This window comes from Lacerta agilis, chromosome 11 (assembly GCF_009819535.1).
Source record: "Lacerta agilis isolate rLacAgi1 chromosome 11, rLacAgi1.pri, whole genome shotgun sequence".
NCBI lineage: Eukaryota > Metazoa > Chordata > Lepidosauria > Squamata > Lacertidae > Lacerta > Lacerta agilis.
Window position 1 is genome coordinate 34,321,043 of NC_046322.1, and position 18,059 is coordinate 34,339,101.

Here is an 18,059-nt window from a genome sequence, read left to right on the forward strand (position 1 = left end):
GCTGGTGGAGACGTGGGTGGTGCTGTGGTCTAAACCACTGTGCCACTTGGGCTTGCCGATCGGAAGGTTGGTGATTCGAATCTACGTGATGGGGTGAGCTCCCGTTGCTTGGTCCCAGCTCCTGCCAACCTAGCAGTTCGAAAGCACACCAAAAGTACAAGTAGATTAATACGTACTGCTCTGGTGGGAAGGTAAATGGCGTTTCTGTGTGCTGCTCTGGTATCAGTGTTCCGTTGTGCCAGAAGCGGCTTAGTCATGCTGGCCACATGACCTGGAAAAACTGTCTGCAGCTTGTAAAGCAAGATGAGCGCCATAACCCCAGAGTCGTTCGCGACTAGACTTAACTGTCAGAGATCCCTTTACCTTTACCTTTAGTGGAAATGTATATGGACTTTCCTGAATCTCAAAGATGTACCCACAAAATTAATGTGTTTTCTCACCTTTCTCCCAGAAGAAATTACTCCAAGACATACCCAACTTATGTGATAAAGCATTGCCTGATCCATGCCACAATGCCAGCAAGCAGCCACCATATTTTTGTTTGCTTCTTGCCTCCTGTGAAGGATCCTATTCCCTCCCCTTCAGTACTTCCCCAGCAGTGACTCTCCCTAGGTTTCACTGACAAACTAGGATGAATCCTTCATATGGGAGTTGTCTCTGGGGTACCTCAGGACTCTACGTTTGAATACCTCTTGCCACCTATGGGATCTCCCTACCAGGGTTCCCCACTACTGCAGTTTGCCTTCCCTTTAGGCAAATAAGTGGCACACTTGGCTTCACTGTCCAGCCCTCTGTATGACAGGAGAATAAGCAAACAGTTTCCTCTTCCACAGGAAAAGCTTTGTTCTCTCCTCTTAGTCACACCTCTTAAGGTATTGATACACTGCCACAGTCAGCGAACGTTTAAGCACATTTAACTTTATTAGGTAACTTGAAAACATGCATGGCTTGGGTTATTTACTGGTACAAATCTTCTTCTCATGTAATTCAGCTTTGTTATAATATTTCCTGCATCCCTTTAGCAATGGTAATCACCTTTCCTCCCCTTCCCCAAAGCCTAACCTCTCATTTTTTTCTCTCTCTAATCCTCCTCCCCCAACTGCCAAACCCCCAACTGCCTTTCAAGGTTGTTCCCCCTCCTTTTAGAATGCCAACTAGCTCCACCTCCCAGGGAACACCTACCTAACATGGGAGTGATAGGTTAACCCATAATGAACCTGAACCATCAGCAGGCATTATTCCGCCACACCTCCCCCCCCCAGGCACTGGGGAATGTGCATATCTCAAATGAATGTTGTACATTCTCCAGGCGGTATGCATATTCTCCAGTCACAAAGTTCCATTCTAAAGCAGGGGATTAAAAATGGGCAAAACATTGTAAGCAGACCTTAGCTAAGTCCCAATGGACTACAACTCCCATCATTTCCAGGAATGTTGGGAGCTGTAGTCCAAAAACACCTGGGGACCCAAGGTTGAAAAACACTAGACTAAAGCATTATTTTGAATAGCAGATGCATTGTATACATGATGGAATGGTGGAATTGTAGACAGGTCAGAAGAAAACAACATCCAAGGGAGTGCCGTAAAGCATTGATCCTTGTCTTGGGGCAGCTGTAGCTATGCTACGAGGAGGAAGCAGTAGTGAAAAAAAGAATTACTATGAATGTCCAGGCCATCAACATGAATCCAGAGCAGTGTTACGTACATATTTAACCAGGGCTGTGATTTAATCCCAGGTCTAGCACAATCATATTTTTTACTTCCACTGGGCCATGCTGTAATGGACGTAAGTGCTAAACCCCTGACTATGTCTGACTCTTCACATCTCCTTTATTACTAAATCAAGGCCTTGGCATGGCTATTAGAAAAGACACATTGTCTGAGGGGCTTAGATTAACAATGAATCTGGTAATTGTCCGGAAATATATATTTAATTCATAAAAAGTCTTAAATCATGACATAATGTTGAGGACGTTTTTAAAAGAAAATGAAATACTAGTAATCACAAATTAATTGAGAATGTTAGAGCTATTCCTTTTCCTGACAGCATAAAACTTTTTACCATTCTTGTGCCACCACTTCTTAAATTCTGTTTTTTCATTAATTCCAAGATGTTAATGATGAAATATATCCATTTTTGATTGCAAGTGGGTAGAGAGCTAGACCATAAGGGTTGCTTTTTCTGTGTTTCAACAGCATTTTCCTGCTGTACATCACCCTCTTTCTCCTTCCTTTCTTCTATGGGAAGAAAGTTAGATTAGGGGCCCCCCTCCCCTTGCTTTTAGGCTGTTGTGCTGGAATATAAGGAATTGCTTAGGTCTGTTCTTTACATAACCCAGAAATTTAGAGATCTTATACACAGGATCTGCCAAACAAATGGCTGCAGCTGTCAGCATGACAGTGCTGTGTACCTGGTCATACTATTTCCCTGCCTAATCATAATATCAAGTTTGTCAGAGCTGATAGCCCCAACCATATTTCATTTCTGGTTCCTCATTCTTCTACTCTTAAGTCCTCCACATCATTTTGCTTTTTTCTTCTTCTTGGGTCCTCATATGAATTTATCCTGATATGCAAATCTTTGTATGCAGTTTTGCCTAATATATGCATTTCTGCAAAACAATTTCCCCTAATATATGCAACTTCATTATACTGTATGCATTTTGTACACATTACTTAACTGGAGAACTGCAATGCATACTATGGTGCAATTCCCTGAAAACTCCAGGATAGACTGTATGTGCAAAAGCAATGCCTGTAGCATGATGCTTAGGTTAGACTGGCAAGTTAATTCTAGGGCTGTGCACTGGATCCAGCCAAATCCTGAAGCGAATTGGGTCAATTTGTGCCTTGCCCAGACTGAGTTGAAGTAGCTGCAAATCACTACAGAGGAGATCAGTTTGTCCCAAACAGGGTTGTGGAGAAATGTGCTGATCTGAAGCTCAGGCAGATGCCAACATTTCAGTAGATAATCATCCTCTGCTCGTCTCTGTGTTCATCACATGACCTTGGGCAAACAAAATCTTTCAATTGAAGACACACACACACCATTTGTAAAATGAGAGTCATAATGACCAACTTCAACCAAAGTTGGTAGGCATTCACTAGGTTCAAACTGAAAATTACTTTAGAAAAAGGACTGGTGTATAAAGGATCAATCGAAATAGCAACAGTACGTATAGAGCTATCAGTATGACATTACTTATTTATTTAAAACTAATAAGAAGATTCTCTCTTCTTATTGTGCCATGTTCCATCCTACTAACACATAGGAAGGAATATAATATAGTATATACTGGAGCTGTCAAATGTATAACATATTTTCTAGGAGGAAAATGCAGAATGTGCAATTAACTTGCTTAGCATGGGTTTCAACAGTTTTGTATGTTTTTCAGAAAGAAATGTTAGCAGTCTGAGAATTGTTGAGAAGGCAGCATGCAACCTTCTGCTCTTTGCAAAATTATTTCCTTTATGATCGCTTCACTTGCAATGTTCATAAAAGCTGAGAAAATATGATGATCATTTTTTTAAAAAAACAACAACAACCCACCACTTTTTTGTTTTTTGTTTATAACACATCCTCGTCCTATTCTAGCTATGGTATGGGAATCTGCACACAATAACAGCATTATGCACATATATTACTTCCTAGATTGGGAACTATCTGACTAAACTGAATGTGCAGAATATTAATCTAAGCCAAGTCACGGTATAGCCACACTGCATTGCTTTGAACGGAACATGTACAGTACTTTAAACATTTCCATTCACATTTCCATGAAACTAGCTTGGACTAAAGCTGGATCAGGACCCCTGTTTTGATCAGCCACTACAATAACTTTGCTGTAGAGCAGATCCCCAAACACAAGTATTTAAGTGATATATTATTGGGACATATAAATTGCTAACAGATCCTATGATTTCACCTACTAAGAGTATTCCACCTAGGCTGTGATACTTAAAATCACAATGATTTTAATGGTTCCATTTTTATTTTATTTTTTAAAAAGTTGTGTTTCTCTCCCACTGAAAAAAGTGAGACACAGAAATGCTTCACTTTAATAGGATCATGCCCAATATATCAATTTTGTTGAAGTATGTCCTACTATCCAATACTTTTAAAAGTTTTAATAATTTCTTTAATACTTAATATGGACAATCTATTGTTTTAGCACAGAAATACCTTCATTATAAGGCATTTTCTTTGCTAAAGCAGCAGAATATTGTCAGTCAAACCTTTTCAAAGTTCATCATTGCCAAAATTCAGAAATATAAGTAGGCATTGCAAAAATGACCCATTCGTTGCCTCCTTGCTCTTGCTTTTATCAAAAATGAGTAATTTAGTACAAGAGACATACTGTAAACTCCCTGTACAAAATATCTAAGGTGAACTGGAGACAGGAAATGGGACCAAGAAGCTTTCCAAAAGAGGAAGTGCTATAGTACTAGGTGACTTCAGTTACCTCACAGTATTAATATGTTCATGACTGAGTCTGTCTTCATATTCTGAGCAAAGTCCTTCAGATAACACAACAAAACCAGTTACAAGTTATAGCTTTCTATTTAATTAACCCTTGGCAATTAAAGTTTCCCCAATATATTTTAATTTAATTTTAACATAAGACCACTGTCCAACCAGCAGCTGAAGAAGTTTTTTAAAAAAAGGCTGTTGCTTGGTTGCCTGCCTTAAGAAATCTATTTTTCCTGAACTCTCTCTTTTCCTCTCTCATCCCCTAAACTTGCTTAAACACAACTCATTTCTTTAGAAGCTTACCCACACCAAATGAGCATACATAGAAAATTATCATGCTCACTGTGGAATTCTAATGGAGCATCTCTGATCCCTGCCGTTTACACACACTGGGTGCTTCTGAGTCCATATGTCTAACAGGGACGACTGCAGGGAGAACAAAGATTTCATGGATGGCTTCCGATGGAGTGCACAGGGGTGTCCTGGGGGGAAAAAGTTACCTGCTTTTCCCCAGCACATTTCCTGTATCCCCAATTCTGTGCTACGGAATGCAATCAAAAGCTTGTCTGAGCATAGCCTTAAGCTAACCATCTTTACTAATCTAGTCCCAGCACAGTATTTCACATCTTCTATATAAAATTTCAGGCTGGATCCTGGCTGAGGGCTGCTTCATATGTGATATGGAAGGCTGCCGGCAAAAAGTGTTTCTGTGGATTTGGGGACATGTTTGGTGTTAGCTTCATAATGTGGGGTCAGTGCGGACCTGGCATGCAGCCATGAATACTTCACACATGATCAAGCTGCTCCACATGAGAAGCCAAGTTGGAACGTTAAAGCCCTGGGCTACAGAAGCAATTTTCAACAGCCCTCGGCATCTATGCTAGAATGTGAAAGACAGACCGGTCACGCCCTCTTCCTTATAACTATAAAAACCGTACACTTCTTTTAGATGGTTGCAGATCTCCTGGTGGCCAAGGTGCACCATGGACCTTCAAGACCCCCCACATGAATGGGAGCATTCTTTCACTATGGGTTTCCTTGCCAACTTAGCTCAGCCAAAATTCTCCATACAGATCTCATACCACCTTACAGAAATTCATCAGAATCATACCATATTGCAGAGCTCAAAAGATGAAAACTTATTAAGCAACAATGAGTAATAATAATAAGCAATCTAATTGCTTAATAACACAAGAAGCTGATATTTGGCATGTAATTAGTTCATTTCATCTCTTTTCCTTAACACTGGCAGGTTCGCCCCCTTCTCCTGACTTAAATGATATAGAAGAGTATGAAAAAGGGTTCTTTTGAAGCTATTTTGTTTTCAGTAATAAGCTAATTTTCCACCAGGTATCAGATTTGCCATTCGGAGATGGCTGCATAACTGGATTTGGCTTTCAGGGCATGACTATAGAAATGAGAGCCATAAGGATTCCCAGTTGTTTCGGCATGACAGCTGTATGGGGTAGAAGGCTCCCCATTTATCATTTTTGTGAAAGCCATATTTATGTGATGGCTGAAACTCCTTGGGGTATATTGAAACTGACACACAGAGAAACAGACGGGGGCGTTTACCCAGCTACATAACACCAAAGATATTATTTCTTTTCTTTGCAAGTTCTGGCCTTTTCTGTACCCCTCTTTCTAACCACAACAGGCATAGCATTTGGACCCAGGTTTCTTTTCAAACTCTGTCTCCAGTTCATTGTCCAAGAAGAAGCTCAATTTGTTCATTGTTTTTTCTAAACTATATTGAAGAAGGAGGGAGACAGGTTCCTGAGCAATGGTTGCCCAGATTTGTACATTCCAATGTATTTTTCTAATTTATTTATTTTATCCTATTTAAGATATTTCTTACCTGTCCATCACCATAAGGTCTAGGGTGGGTTACAACCCTATATTCATACAACACCAAAATCCAATAAAAGAAATTAAAACAGACCAAAGAATGTACATCAGATAACAGAGGCGGTCTCACAAAACCCACAAATACAAATAGGTAAAGAAAAGTATATTCCGCAAACAACAGAAACAATATAATGAGATTGCTGAATAATACCGCTTCATGGCTGCTATTTTGTGGGTTAGGGAATTGATAGTTGTTGTTACATGGCAATAGATAAGTTGAAGCATCTCACTAGGAAGTAAAAGCCATTTTGTCTACTAACTTTCAAGTGCTTGTGTAGGCATGGAAAACATTGGCCCAACTGTGTGATGATGAGGCGTTCTGCATGAACAGCATTTGGTGTGGTGATAACATCTGTATGGAACCATTTGAAGCATCCATGTGGTGGCTGTAGTCATAATGTTTAAACTGGCTCTCAGGCAGTGATGTGGAGCCTGTGAGTCTCAGATGTTGCAGAGGTTGGCATTGTGAATGGGATTGTGTTGGTCACCTGGCTTCCCAACATGGCATATCGCTGCTACTTCCTGAGTTCTCCACAGCCTTGCCCAGCCCCTTCTCAGTAACTGGCAATACCAAGTCAGCGACACAATCCCACCTGCAGCGCCTGCTACTGACCACAATCCCCACCATCCCCCTAACCATCTGCCCTGCTGTCTGGGACTGATGGGAGTTGGAGTCCAACCACATCTGGGAGGGCATCTGTTCCCCACCCCTGCTCCAGATGACAAGAGGGATTTGATCTGATTTGTGATTTAAGCTGATCAGTTTTAAAGTGATTCTCACCGGTGACACTGCAATATCATACCTGTGAACTGCCCCAGAAAACTGGGACAGCCTGTTTCCTCCCACAAGAATATGTCATCCATTTGGAGTGCCTTGCTCTTGCGTGATTTTGGGTCAAGGTCTTGCCTCCCAAAAGTGTTTTTTCTGGATCCACAATCTTGTGTGGTGCCTCAAACCGCTCGTGGTTTTTTGCACCATGCCTCCCCAAAGTGCTTTTTCCCCCCAGGTCCACGATGTGCATTTTTGTTTATTGTTCCTGAAAAAAAGCGATTTTTCTGGATCCACAATCTCACATGGGTCATGTTACTCACACGGGATTTCAAACCTGGAAGGTGGCGTCCCAAATTTGGGCTGTGTTGGAAGGTATGCAATGCATGAGGTGCTCTAACATGAAAGTACTGGCATCTTTTCTTCCTGTTCACCTTTCATTTTGAAAATGAACTTTCTTTTTTTCAGTGTGCTACCAGTCTGGGGAAAATGTGCGCTACTAGTCTGTGTAAATGTTTTGACACTTTCCTACTAGATGCCTTTTTATGTATATAAAATAATTGCTTTACCCTCCTTCACGTTATAAACCTGTGACAAACTGTATATACTTCAACAAAACTGTTTTATTTCCCCCCCTTGTGTTCTCTCTGATATTTCAGCTAACTCCTTTGATTTTACATACTTCAAAGTCCACTATGGGGGAAGATGCTTTGTTCTTTCTTCATTATTTTGCCTAAGAAGAGGAGAAAGCAAAGAAAATAGAGTAAAAATTTCACAGCACCTGCCCATGATGGCACTTCTTGAAAAAAACGTTATATTGCTACTTTCTTAATTTTTCCTAGAATTGGCATCTCCCCCCCTTTCTTTTTGTTCTTCTTTAACAATGAATAATGGAGCAATATTTCCATGTGATACCAAGAGGTGATCCTTATGACCCCAAATTTGCCCTCAGCGTATGATGAATTCAAAGGGGCACACAACTAGTTGAGAAATGACTGTCTGATTGTTCACTCTTGCAAACAAATAAATTATCAGCACATGATATAGTGAGCAACAAATAATGCTGATACTTAGAAACTTGAGTTGGATGAATTTGAGCTTCTGAGATATCATTCATTAACAATTTCAGTATGTGGACTCCTTTAATATGTGGATTCGTGTTCCCACCACTAAAGGCAGTTGCTCCTTTTTGGTCTCCACTTTATTCGACAGTGGGGTGTATATAACAGAAAGCTTGGGTTTCCATTTTGGGGTACTCTCTAAGGTACTTTGCTACTCTTAAGGTACTTTAAGTTACCTTAAGGTACTCTTTCACGGACTCGAACAAATTTTGACCATGGTGCCTATTATTACTCAGAAATTACTCGGTAATTATTTTTCTACCACTTTTTTTTATCCAAAGACCACCCAAGTGGTACACAAAAGTTAATTGAAACATAAAAATTAAAATAAAATACAAGTTATAATCAATGAAGTCAAACACTGAGGGCAGTATTGAATGAAATAATTGCACTTGTGCACATACCATCCTGGCAAATAGAAGGGGAAGAAATGGAAGCAGTGAGAGATTTTACTTTCTTGGGCTCCATGATCACTGCAGATGGTGACAGCAGTCACGAAATTAAAAGACGCCTGCTTCTTGGGAGGAAAGCAATGAGAAACCTAGACAGCATCTTAAAAAGCAGAGACATCACCTTGCTGACAAAGGTCCGTATAGTTAAAGCTATGGTTTTCCCAGTAGTGATGTATGGAAGTGAGAGCTGGACCATAAAGAAGACTGATCGCCGAAGAATTGGTGCTTTTGAATTATGGTGCTGGAGGAGACTCTTGAGAGTCCCATGGACTGCAAAAAGGTCAAACTTATCCATCCTTAAAGAAATCAGCCCTGGGTGCTCACTGGAAGGACAGATCCTGAAGTTGAGGCTCCAGTACTTTGACCACCTCATGAGAAGAGAAGACTCCCTGGAAAAGACCCTGATGTTGGGAAAGATGGAAGGCACAAGGAGAAGGCGACGACAGAGGATGAGATGGTTGGACAGTGTTCTCGAAGTGACTAGCATGAGTTTGGCCAAACTGCGGGAGGCAGTGAAAGATAGGCGTGCCTGGCGTTCTCTGGTCCATGGGATCACGAAGAGTCGGACACGACTGAATGACTGAACAACAAACAAGCACGTACTATTGCTAGCCCAAAGGGACTTACCTTTCTTTTTTGCTCCTACCATCCCCAGATATACTCCAAGCAGTTGGAGGGAAACCCCAGAACAGATTTAGGGAAGATACAATGGGAGAACATTTTGTTGACATGTCGACATCCTTGACATGTCGATTTTCTTAGGGTTGTATTCAATGCAGTGCTAAGGCCAACAATCCATCAGCACAAGGACTTCTCCTTGTGCTGATGGATTGTTGGCCTTAGCACTGCATTGAATACAACCCTAAGAAAATCGACATGTCAAGGATGACAGTGGTAGAAAAATAAGGGAGGCTGGAACAATTTAGATCAGGAAAAGCAGGTGAAGAAGCCAAGCATATCTTTCAGGGAAGCACATTCCAAACTATAGGTGCCACAATTCCCAGGACCCTAGTTAAACCCAGCACTGTGAACTGGGGTTGGAATTGGGTTAGGAATCAACGGAACATTATTTATTTAACTCTTTTCTAAACTGCCCTTTATAATTCCAGTGTGGCTCACAACCTTACATTCCACTAAAATCAGCACAGTGGGATGCAATAAAATATAATAAAACATATCAACATCCACAGTGGACCCATCAGTTATTTCAATAAGCCTAGGATTAATAACCAGTAATGCCTGGGTGGGAAAAATTATTTAGCAAATATTGGAAACTCATTGGAGTTGGTGCTTGTCTTATTACGGAGGGAAGTTGATTCCATAAACTGTGTACCACAATGGAAACCTCCCCCAGGTGGCAACAAAACCAGGAGGACCTCCTTCAAAGATCTCCATATGAACAAATAAATCTAGATATTTAAGGTGTGTGAATGTATATATAAAACTTTACATCAGAATCCATTAAATAAATAAATAAACTACCCAGCTGGGGTTAACAGAACAGACATTGGTACTAAAACACAAAATAATGGACTGTGAAAACTATCAAAATTCATTCCTAATGCCAGCAAAGATTCCAGAATCCACATTAAACCACTGCTTTGGGGCAACCATAAACATGGCGCTAAGTGAAAGCAGTATTGAAACAAGAACTACTACAAAGGTTTCGATTAGGTACTAAAATGAATCCATTGTGGGAAGTGATATGGACAGAAGAAATCCACAACAAAAACAGACATGCAAGTAATGATTTCAGAGCACCTCGAGAAACCAAAATAATGTCAACTTTCTGACAATAATAATCACCAACACATTTTAATCAAGGAATTCACTCGCTCAAATGGTTTTGAGTGGTGGAATGCAATTATGTAATCGGCTGATTGAGTGCTTTGCTGCACATGTTTCACAACTGCTTTACTACATAGCCACATGGAACTCATTTTTGTGGGTTCAGACATTCCCCCAGTTTGTGCTACCTAGATATAATGGGCCTGCCAAGCCAATTTTCTAAGCCACAATGTGAACCACTACTGCTGCTGCTGCTGCTACTACTACTACTACTACTAGTTTTTGTTGTTAACTTTTTACAGCTAGATCCTATACTTGTAGCTGACTGGCTAAAGTCACTTTCGAGGGAAATGTGAGTCTTTATGCTTACCCTTAGCCTTCCATGTCTTTAATTGCTTTCCTGCATCTTCAAGTCACTTCTCAAAACCCATCTAATCCACAATGCCAAGAAATGAAAATATATCTTCATGTCATAAAAAAAGAACAGTTCACAAGTTTATCAACAGCAGGCTTGCTGACATCAGGAATTTCTGTAACTGTTTGCTTCATTGCACTCTCGCTGCCAGCCCCTGGACATGGTTTTTTCCAAGTTGATACCCATGATGAGCTCTTGTCAAGCTAGCGGTTGTTAAAGACGTTTCTTTGGCTATCGGGCCTTATGTTTTGCTGATGCTAAAATAAGAGTAACTCTTAGTGTTGAAATGATATGTATTAGTCTTCAACTGTTTCAGACCTAACCTGAAACTTGAAACCCACTTTTGATTTGTAAGTGTATACTGTACGTCTTTCTGCAATTCCTGGTAGAATTGTGAGGTAGAAAGGCGGGCAAAATTATTGTCCTATATCTTTAGTGGTTGTATAATTTGGGCCTGGTCTTGCACTCCCCTTCTTCTTCCCTCCAATATCATATGCTGCCAGTGGTGTGGTACCTTATGTAATGTTGAGGAACAACCTATTTGTGTGTAAGATGCAGTTCCAGGGTGAAGGTTTCTACAAAATAATTAAACAGAACAAATGGATTAACAGATGTCTCTCAATACCCAACCTGTAATATATATTCCAACAGTTTTGGAAGAAGTAGTACTGGAAAGGTTGTGTAAGATCTTTGGACATGCTTGGGGAAACAACACCAAGCATTTCTAAATATATTTTTTCAGATTAGCTTCCCAGTTTATTTTGCATTCAACCAAGGAGCAAGCTTGTATCATATTGGTAATTGTTGCAGAATTTGTACGCTTTCCATTTTGGAGCAGAAAATTCACTGTTTCTTTGCCCACTCAGACGCTAGTGAGTGATGGCTTAAATGGGTATGATAGATACCCTCTTGGAAAAGACTCATTTGTTGAGTTGAAGTATGTGTGAAAAGTTGCATTTTCACTCTTCACAAGAGGCAAATGTATGGTTCTAATTACTTTCCAGGCATTTATCCTGTGGCTGAAATATTTGAATCCAGTCTCTGGGCCTGAGTGCCAATGCCCCATACTGATTTGCTGTAGCCTTCGTTTCAGTATTTCACACACACACACACACACACACCCTCTACATGGTCGGTCCAGGTGCAAGCTGAAGTCAATAAAAGCTGGCAGCATTTGTTTTATTGTGAACCTTATTCAGCCTGATATTTAATTACGTTTCTGTGTGGATTTGTAATGTGGATTAATAGTTTTATTGTAAGCCTGCGATTAGTTTCTGTTGTTCTAATTTCTGTTTGGCTCTCTTGACCTTGAGGTGAAAATCCCCCACACAGAGAAGATGTATTCCCTCAATTTAATGCCAGTCTGAGGTGTTTCTCCTGTATCATCAGATCAATGAAAAGTAAATAGCCTACACTTCTTGTTTCACAGTGCAGTATTGATCTTTCTTCAGCTTTTGCTTCCCTTTTTTTCCCTGCGTCTTGTGTCTTTCAACCCCTGGGACCAAAGTGATTGCCATAGATTGGACAAGCTAACAAGCGCATGATAAGGAACTAGTGTTTTGTGGTATTCTCGCATACACATGCTTGGTATATAAACCCAGACTTCTCTGCATTGAAAGAGAGGTGCCATTTTGTGTATGGCACAAGTCGCTGTGAGAGACAAACCAGAGGGAAAGCAGTAGAACAACAGAGGATTTAATTCTTCACACCGGTCTTTTATTTTTGCAGCTGGTGCCAAGCATGGTAAGGACATCCCTGGACATTACTTAAGACAAGAAGCCCTGTGGGGAACCATTGCAAGCCTTTTCTTGCCTTGGTGAACATATGAGACTCTGGCAGCTTGGAAGGTAAGTCTGAACTTGAGACGGTAGTGACCATATTTTCATTTTTGTCAAGCCCTGTTTGAATGCTGGCTTTCAACATCCTGTGTCACACATGTTACAGGCTGTGCTTTGAAGTTACTAACAAAGATGGTTCTTTGTTTATTGTAAGTAAAAGATGGGATTCCCATTGCTTCTCAGAAGTTTGTTTTGTTTGATTGTTGTTGTTTTTTTAAAAAAGAATGGGTTGATTTTAGGGAGGAGAAATGCATTCACTTGCCTTCTAAATGAATAATGTAATGGAAATACCATACTTTGTAAATCTAAGTGCTTACCTCTCTTCAAGTCTGTCCAAGCTGTGATATTATACACACTGTGCTATCTACACACACACACACACACACACACACACACACTATGGGCCCTTCTCTGTCCAAAGTGTTCTTTGGTACACTCAGAAAATGGATAAATGAATAATGGATAGCATATCACATAGTATGCAATCTGCTGTTTCCTTCAAATTGGTAGATATTTGGGCTGTGCTGATCTGTAGTTTTCTGACATTTCTTTCGGTTTGTGGGAATACAGTTGTTCTCTCTAAAGGTGCTTATTAGTCATGAGTGCCATTGACTGCTGCTGCAAGAGAAATAAATGTAAATATAAATAAGGAATTCATCCTCAAGTTACTTTTCACCTCCCCTTTCAGACACTCTGCTAGAGCAGGTGTGAGGAGATTATCATACTAGTTCCCTGACAGTAATCACAGATGTGCTGGTGTAGATGTAGTGAAAAGTTACTATTTTCTGTCTAATCAGTGAGGTTGTAGCCTTTTGTATATTAAGCACTGGAACATGTGCAGGGGCTTGTCACACTGCTTTCTTTTGTAATACTTAACATGTTCTCTGAGCTTCTCACAATTGCACACAAGCATTCCTTTCTGTAATTATTATTGCTAAGAATATCCTGATATACAGTCAGTACAATGTCCCTTGGACACCACTGCAATGCGGATTACTGGACAGTATTTTCAGTAGCGCCATGGACAATGCAAGGTGTTACCTTTGCTGTTTGAGTTGTTAAAAACAGAAAACATTGCACATGGCTCAAATTATATCTAATGCCGGAGCTCTTTTCTTTTTGAAGCACTATGACATTTTTCACTTCTTGGAGCAAGGTGCTTGTTCTCACCCAAGCTATTATGTAATCCTCAGAGTAACCCCACTCCTGATTTGAACACTATTAATTTTCTATTATAGCATGCTAAAGATGTTCTGCAGTGTGGCACTCACCTGCATTATTGAGTCGATGACCAACTGCAGAGTTGCTTGGTGCTGGTTGGGGCTTAACTCAACCCTTCGGGATCTCATTTATTATTTGCAGGTATTGATTTTTTTGGAGGGGGGGGGAGCAAGAAGTGTGATTCTAATACTGACTTAGACCTAGACCTACAGCTGTTAACACATAATGGTCTGGTGACTAAACAAGCCCTGTGTGGAGCCTGCACGTTTATGAAGAGTAGATCATTTATACTGATACACAAATAGATTATCCCATACATTTGTTTTGTGACATTGGGGTGAACAACGCCTTTTGTTGCTGTTCTTTTGGCAATAGTTAAAATCTAATGTTCACCGTTTCTTCCCAAAATATCCTCTCGGCAGAAGGCTATTAAATTGAGGGTGGAATGACCACTATATATTCCGTTTATACAAAATGAAATTATGGTAGAAAGAAAGCTTCTTGTTCAAAGTTAGCAAACATGGTACTTACAGAGGTGGTTGGACTACATCTCCCATCAGCCCCAGCCAGCATGGCCAATGGTCAGGGATGATGGGTGTTGCCACCCAGCAACATCTGAAGGGCACCACGGTGTCTGTTCTTGTTCTAGTCAAATAATGACTGCGTCAAAACATATTTTGAGCTTTATGTAAGCTAGGATCTTTTAAAATAAATTCCTAATTCAGTGTCAATATGGGCATACCAATCCTGACCACTGAAATTGTGGCATGTGCTAGGATAGAAGCAGGGGTGCCAACTTGAATAAAATATTGGGTGGGGGAGGTAAGCCCTGTCCCACAAAATCAATCACATGTTGTGGTGCATGGACACCATTTGAATGGCAATGCCCATCAAGTTTGGGGGTCTCCAGCCTATGGTTACCAGATGTCCCCGTTTCCCAGGGACAGTCCCCGTATTTACAAATCTGTCCCGGACAAAATCCATCCCCGGAATGTCCCTGGATTTCATTTAATGTCCCCAGATTTGTATTTTAAGTATTGTAGATTTATTAGTAGGGAATGAATGTTGCGTGATTGGTTCAACGGCACAAGACACATCATATGGGGACTTCCAGCGAGGCAAAATGGCAGGCACCACAGCAGCGAGCAGCTCCTGAAGCCAGCCAGAGCCAACTGCACTACCAGGCTGGCTCCAGGCTGCTGAGATTGCCACTGCTGCCACCACTGCCAAGGGAGAACCGGGGATGCCCAGCAATCAACTGGGGGAACCGCTGACACACATACCCCCGTGACCCAAATTCAGCCAGGAGCGAGAATGCCCGGCCACCCATCCAGCAGCACTCCAGGGCCAGGAAAACCCCAGAGCTGATGCAGGAAGAAGGAGGAGAGGAGAAGGAGAAGGAAGAGACAGAAAGAGGAAGGAGAAAAAAGAGGGGAGCCCTGACCTTGCCATGCCGCTGCCACCACCGCCGCCGCTGAGAAACAGAGGTAGGAGAGCATCAGGAGGGCAAGGACACATGGCTGAGCCCAGATCCAACCCAAGTCTACTCCAAGAGAGCAGGCCAGGGTGCAGAGGAAGGCCGCACAACAGAGGAGACCACAGAAGAGAAGATATTACTTCTTAATATATATATTTTTAACAAAAAAATTAAATAACTTTTTTCTCCTTCAAAAAAAAGTGTCCCCGGATTTTTTGAAAAAAAATCTGGTAACCTGACTCCAGCCCCCTCAAATACTTTATTTGGGGGAGCAAAGGGACCTTGCCTCCTAGGAGTTGGATCCTATGGATCGAAACATAGAATCATAGAGTTGGAAGAGACCACAAGGGCCATCCAGTCCAACCCCCTGCCAAGCAGGAAACACCATCAAAGCATTCCTGACAGATGGCTGTCAAGCCTCTGCTTAAAGACCTCCAAAGAAGGAGACTCCACCACACTCCTTGGTAGCAAATTCCACTGCCGAACAGCTCTCACTGTCAGGAAGTTCTTCCTAATGTTTAGGTGGAATCTTCTTTCTTGTAGTTTGAATCCATTGCCCCGTGTCCGCTTCTCTGGAGCAGCAGAAAAAACCTTTCACCCTCCTCTATATGACATCCTTTTATATATTTGAACATGGCTATCATATCACCCCTTAACCTTCTCTTCTCCAGGCTAAACATACCCAGCTCCCTAAGCCGTTCCTCATAAGGCATCGTTTCCAGGCCTTTGACCATTTTGGTTGCCCTCTTCTGGACACGTTCCAGCTTGTCAGTATCCTTCTTGAACTGTGGTGCCCAGAACTGGACACAGTATTCCAGGTGAGGTCTGACCAGAGCAGAATATAGTGGTACTATTACCTCCCTTGATCTAGATGCTATACTCCTATTGATGCAGCCCAGAATTGCATTGGCTTTTTTAGCTGCTGCATCACACTGTTGACTCACATCACATACTGCTGGTCCTCCTTGTATGGCAAATGAACAGTTTTGGAAATTGTTCTCAAAGGCTGTCCTGAGTGCCAATGGGCATAAAGGTATGCAGGTATTAATATTGTGGTTGGTCCAGGGAATGAAGATGAATGATGCAGGTCTGTGCACATCTACACACACACACACACACACACACACACACACACAAGTTTGGGACTGGTGTTTCTTGCAGTCCAATCTCTTGGAAGGAGCTTTGTGATAAGTCAGGATATAGGAAGGTGCTAAGGGCAAACAACAGGAGAGAGATGTTGCATTCATGCCCAGCTTGTAGCATCCCAAAGACATTCAGTTGACCAGAGTGCTAAACAAGATGGATCTTTGATGCAAGCTCCCAGTGCCCCTTTATTTATTTTATTTATTTATTTTCGGCTTTCATAATTATACCTTTTATTTACATTTAAGAAAGAACTCGTGGTAATAATAAAAAAATAAAAAAGAAAGAACTCGTGGAACTTAACAATAAAACCAAATGCAACTTGTACAGAAAGTTTTAAGTTATTCAGTAGCTGGAAGCGCCTTAAGAAGAGACTTTAATGTTACACTTGCAAACTCTATCCATACCACATTTCACAACAGCACACTGAAGTGCAGAGTTGATTATTAAACCACATTGTAAACTGTAGCTCTGTGTGGGGAATAGGGATCTCCTGAAAACTCTCAGGACCCTTAACAAACTACAGTTCCCAGGATTCTTTGGGGGGAATCCAAAGTAGAATATGAGTGCTTTAAATGTATGGTGCGACTGTGGCCTTCAGCTCAGCTGCTAGCAAGGTTGAAACCACAGAACTTCGCCAGGACCCCGTTTGTGAACAGCATTCAGTTCACAGATCGAGCCATTTTAAGCCCAATGTTGTTTTCTACTCATGCAGCCAGGAGTTTCACAATTGTGTGGCTACAAACAAGACTGCATAACAAACCAAAAGTCATTCCTTCAGCAAAATAAGCATTCATTTTCTCTGAGTGGAGCAGGTGTGGCTTTGATTCCTCCTCCCCCTCCCCATCCTACTTTCTGGTAATCAGCAGCATTTGTGGCTAATTCTCTCTAAATACTCACTTTGTTCGTTGACTAGTAGTCTACCCATTCACAGCCAAATGGAGCTTTAGAATGATTTTTCTGTCCACTGTTCAAAGTATAGTATATTTCAACACTTCGTTATTACTGTGTTTAATGAAGAAGCAACTGTGTATTAATTGCAAATTTCATTTACTTCAGCGGACTGATTGTGCAAATAGGGATTTAGTCATCCTAGGCACCTATTATGAATGGGATTAGCCATGGGTTCAGAGTTAGGTCCCATATTTCTAGCATAGCCATACCATTCAAGTGTTATGATCAAATGTTAAGCTACTATGTGAAGAGGTCCAGTGGGGATGAGCATCACCATTCCAGCCCCTCTCCAGATTGTTGAGGGTGACTTTCTGAAGCAGGGAGCCAAAACACCCAGAGTTTAAACACATGTGGAGAGCCTCTACCGGTGCCCAAGTTGCTGTCCCCCACTGCTGACAGTCACTTTCCACAAATACGTGTATGAGTGGGACAGTGATGGAATGGAGTTAGCATACCTATCTTCACTCCCCATCCCCCTCTACACATAGTAACTTAAGACTTG